Here is a 5,608-nt window from a genome sequence, read left to right as displayed (position 1 = left end):
TGTGTAGTTTATTGTTCTTTTTAACCTTGCATTGCGTAATACAGGAAAAACACCCAAAGGAATAGACCATTCCGAGCTACTTTGAACTTTATCATGAAATCGGGGCTTCGTGCATCGTTTTTATTATGAAAATTAGTTTCCATTCATATGCAAACAAATCTAATTTTTCCATGAAAAGTTTTGCACTTATTCTCGCTTTCGTAATGATTTCAAAGCAACTTGAAAATGGCCTATTAATCCTTTTATTTGAATTAGGATTCCGTCCACAGACTCAAACCATAAGAATCGTCATGAAACCATATTGTCCTCCCCACAGCAAAGCAATCCTAAGGCCGCGTCGACGCTAATGCGTTTTCATTTGAAACGGATACATTTCGATGCATTCCAACTAAAACGAGGCGAAAATGCCCTTCAGAGAAGAGACATTGTTAAACTTAACCCTGTCGTGTAAATGTGGACAGCAAAAACCGGAGGTTTTCGAAAACGGGAACGTAATTACAATCGCAAAGGCAAATGACTGTTGTAACGCCCTCGTAGCGTACCGGTGCATTCAAGCGTTTAAGTGTGGATGGAGGAAAACGCTGCGAAAACGACAGACGATTGTAGAAAGCAAAGCCTTTGAGGCGTTTTCCATAAAACGAAAACAGGGCGTTGGTGTGGATGGAGCGCTAACAGCTTTCATTTCAGTGGTCTCACTTTTCTCTTCGAAGTGAAAACCACTCGTATGAGTCAAGGCATGAAATAAGCAGCACTAATCTAACTGATAGACTCAACTCACCAACTTCGTTCCCAGTCTCTTCTGCGCGACTCCTGAAGCTAGAGAGTGGGCGGGAAGAAGAGAGACACTGGGAACGAGTTTGGAAGCTCAAAACGAACGTTACTGAATGAGCACAAGACGTCAATGCTCTAGTTTACAATGAACAACTTGAAATAAAATAAGAAAATGCTTATTTCTGAAATAGATGACATATTTGCAGTGTGGGAGTTCAGTATGGCAAATAGTTGTGGGGGGTCTCATTTTGAAGACAATAATACCGTGTTCAAATTAAGGTTTTGTTGCTGCTGTCGTTGTCATGGCTGTTGAGAGTTCGGCATAGAGGTTCATAATTCATTGTTCGATCATAAAACTCCAGAATGCCTGAAGCTACACTCCAGGAGACTCCATGGGATTACTTACAACTTAGGATTCTTTCACAGAGGGACTAAATAAAGCGCACTAAGGAAAACTACACTTTGTAACACTTTAGGTTGTGCATGTCGCACTAAAATCTCACAGTTAATTTGGCTTCCTGTTCATTGAATATGACGAAGACTGCATGCACTGCAAAAAGTGTAATTTATAGCTGAAAACCGACATGTGGTCAGAGAGGGTAAATGTCACATGAAATTTTAAAACGGAAATGTCTAAAACGCAAATTATGTACCTGTCAATTCGTATCTCCGGGCAGGGAGTAGGGAATTCGATTGGGGGGAGGGGGTGGGAGGGGAGGAAATTTGAATTATCGTTTGGTCTAGTGGAATTCGCGCGTGAATTTTCTTGGTTTTGGTGAGTTAAATAGTTTTTTTCAAGGACAGGATTTCGCCGTTGTGAGCAATGGGCTCACTAAAACAAAAGTACCTCGTGAACCGGTGATTGATTCAAGCCTCAAGGTGAGGTTTTGGAACACTTTAGGGTAGTTTTCTTGGCCCGGCCGGGAGGTGGGTCTTCAAACGTTCAAATGCCCAAGGTTAACTCGGGGGGGGGGGGGGGGGGAAGGGGAGGGAGGCGGGGGATGGGTGTTGAAGTCTCCCGAGCGATCGGTGTATTGCTACAACTGGTCGAAATATTGGCCTGCATTAAATCTGCCCTGCTTTCTATTCGTTGTATTATAATATCTAGCCTTAAGGTTTTAATTGTGTTTGGTGACAATTTACTACATGGTGCTGCTCGGCTGTTTTTTTTTTCCGTGAAATAATATTCAACTAATAAGTGAAGATCTCTAAAGGGGAGTCATCCGTTCTTTTCCCGAGCTGATTCACTGTACTTTTCAGTTGCGTAGTGACTTGTGGATAGCTTGATTTCGAGGCCCGCTCGTTAAACAATAATTAATCGGCGTCACTCAGGTGCATATAAAAGTCAGCTATGACTCCAAAGCAATTGAACTGTCAGTTACATTTCGAGTACTTTCAACTTTGTTTAAGCTGAACTGAGTGCATTTATCAAGGCACAAAAAAAATGGAAGATTCACAGAAGTAACCGGAAAAATATTAATCATATGCACAAGTTTGCTAATTTATTGTTCTTGAGTAGTGAGATGTGTAAACCTGCGGTTAGATTTGAAGGTTGCGTGGAAACGCTAAGCATAAAATAAACAGTTACACTTGCGACCTCTTTCGCTCTTGCGCTGTCGGATACACATATACAAGTTGTAAACTCATTTTACTCGTCTCTTTTACGCATTGTATATGAGATTGTTAAAATTTTTAACTCAAAATGCTGGTAAACGTTGAGTCACTCGACATGGAAAATCGAGACCCTATGGACATGAATTCATTTTTGAAGGTATTGTTTTTTCACTCTACTCTTTCTTTGTCTTCTTCTAGTCAGTTTAAGCTATAAAGTATTTCTTGCAAAGATTTCCACATTTCCTTGCCAGCTTTCATCTATTGTCCAAGTTAACTGGTGTCTAAAGTACTATTCGCAGCAGTTTGTTGTTAGCGTGTGCGATTAACGCTATGCCGCAGTTAGACACGTTTCAGATGATCTAATGAAATGTTGTTCTTTATATAACCAAAGTCACGTTATCTAAATTATCATTCTTTCGATAATGTCAACTTGAAACAGCAATAGCCTTTGGTCATGTATGGTCGCAGGCAATAACAGCAAGTCACAACTGAATTAGTTTATACTCGCGAAAATCGCCTGATGGATCAACCCGTAAGCTAGCTTGAGTTATTATAGGTCCCTTCTACGCCCACTCTAAATCGATTCACGTAATTTTTTCTAAAAGACAACTTGAGCTTCTTAACTTTGCAAACTACTAACTCTCAACTTTACACCTTCACTTGCTTAAAGTCATTTCATTCCTAACGCTAGTCAACACCATCACTTTAATAACATTCCAAGCACTTTCAAGTGCATTGCAAAAGCGAGGCATCATTGGACGGGAATAAAGAGGAAATTTGACAGTCATTACAAAAGTTGAAATACAGATACTTTAAGCCCTGTTAATTGTTTTAAGGCTATGGGGTATATAAACAGTCTGGGGCTGATATGAAACGCCAAGTATAAAATAAACAATAACGCTTGTATACTTAATGTTCATTGGTCAAACGGGTGTGACGAAAACTCAGACCACAGTCCTGAAAAAACTCAGACCCTCTGCATGTCTCGAAAACTCAGACCCAATGCGTTCATTTTCTTGTACTGCGATAGCATGCGTATTTGTTTGTTTCTAGCTGATGCGTTTATGCGCAGTGACATATCTTTTACATATTAAACAAGCACATGCGTTGCGTGATGCCTTCACCAAAACAATGTCACACTACAGTGAGCAGGTCTCCATTAAGTGCTTATTTTTAATGTGAAACATGAAATACGTTTTCTTCCAAAGTTGAAAAACGGTAATTTCAAAAACAAAGAGTTTTATTCGTGTATTGAAGTACATTACACTGCCTCAACTGTAGCACCTCTTTAACATTTCTCTTGATCGTTTCATTCATTCATTCTGCCAACCGTTAAATCTGCCATTTCCCTCCAACCGAACATGGAAAATATTTTAAATTATTTTGATACAAACATTTGTGTTCGTTTCATTGATACAACGCTCTGTGAATCATATAATCTTCCAAATCCATATCCAGGTTAATAGAGTAAAACAATCAATGAACCCACTTGAACAGAACGTTATAAAAGTAATTGGAACTGTTACAAACGTCTTTTTGTGTCTAAGAAACCACGTAAACGATCTCTTAAAAAACACTAAAGCCTTAGAGAAGCTTAAGGAAGAACTGGAACTATGTTCGGAATATAATCTTACGTTTGCCATTCCTTTGAAAGCAATCAATGGACGCATTATCCGTCTGAGCCAACTTGGGCAAACATTTGTTGTTCGCCCGGTTAAAAAAATAAGATTTCGTTTCGTAAAATGCTATGCTACTGTTTAACTATGCTTTAAAAGGCCACCACACTCGTTTGAGACTTAATTTTAGTGCCTTTAATTATCACATTCTTCAGCAAAATTGCTGTCCTTAACCAGCCTGTGCTCTTTGCGATGCACCTGTTTAAGACGCGAAACATTATAACCTGTAGGGCTGCCCAAGTTTTGCTGCTCTGCGTGAAAAGTGGTTTTCCTGCGCTGCACAATTACTTGAAAATAGATGGAATTTTGACTCCGATAAGAAAAAAATTGATTGGTTTTTAAATGGTATTTCTAATGCTCATTTTCAAGCTAACGTTAGGTTGTTTCAGTATGCCCAATCGTGTATTTCTTTGTCCAACCGTTTCCGCTAACTTCCAATACTTTGTGTGTTTTTTTCGATCGTGACGTGTAAACGTATTTTTTTAAATATGCATTATAAACAGCATAAGCTCTCTAGATGATGCCTTTGTGCTCTTAGAGCAAATGTTGAAATAACTCTTGTTTATAAAAGAAAACTAAGAAAAAAAGGCCGCCAAAAAATCTGGGAACACAGAAGACAACATTTGAAGTTGTATTTTTCTTTGACGTTCCTCGTTGGGTGCTCCTGAATTTAGATAATATTGTCATATATTAAAGAACTCGATGTCATGGTACTGAAACATTTTTCCGGACAGAGAAGATTGCACGATTTTGTTTCGTTTGCAGACTGTTTTACAACCGTTTGTGGGGTTTGTTGTGTCTACTTTGACTCGCCATGTTTCTTCTCTTTTCAGCCCTTGTCAAATTCTAGCACCAATTTAGTCATTAGAAGAACCCGCCATGTCATATGAACTGTTTCTTTCTCACAGGTGGAATTCACAGACGTAATAGCTGAACCTGACGGGCTCCACTCACACGACTGTATGTACGGATGCGCCTACAAGACCTACAACTGCGCCAAGAACTGCTGCTATTTATTCCTGTCGTTCCTGTGTGGGGGACCCCTAGCGCTGTGTTTTGGTTGCTACTTTGCCTGCCTTGGTTTTGAGTACATCTGGTGTGTAATGCCCTGTACTCGAGCGTGGCTGATTGAAATTGAGTGCATTGGAAAGATTTTTGGTAACTGCATCAAGGCGTTTTGTGATCCTTGCTTTGAGTCGATCGGCCGGATGTTTTCTGGCATCAAAGTGAAGACTGAAACGGTTTAAAGCGAAGCGTTTATATTTGCTAACATGACACCAAGCTCACAGCAACTAAAGAACATGTTAAACAAAACTTACTATGATTAAGTAGTGATAACAGGGCCTGGAGTTTTTCTTATTGTTACATTAAAATGATTGTTTACTTGTTTTTTATCATAAAGACCATAAAGGGAAATAACAAGACCTGAACAGTTAAAAGTACGATGGAAATGCTTTGATTGGAGTTTGAACATATTTGTAAGTTTCCTTCAAATATGTCAATTATAGAGCACCAAAGGTAGGAATAAAAACGCCTCCAAGAAATGT

The sequence above is a fragment of the Pavona decussata genome, unplaced genomic scaffold (assembly GCF_977016875.1).
Source record: "Pavona decussata unplaced genomic scaffold, jaPavDecu1.1 SCAFFOLD_207, whole genome shotgun sequence".
Lineage (NCBI taxonomy): Eukaryota > Metazoa > Cnidaria > Anthozoa > Scleractinia > Agariciidae > Pavona > Pavona decussata.
Note: the sequence above shows the minus strand (reverse complement) of the source record.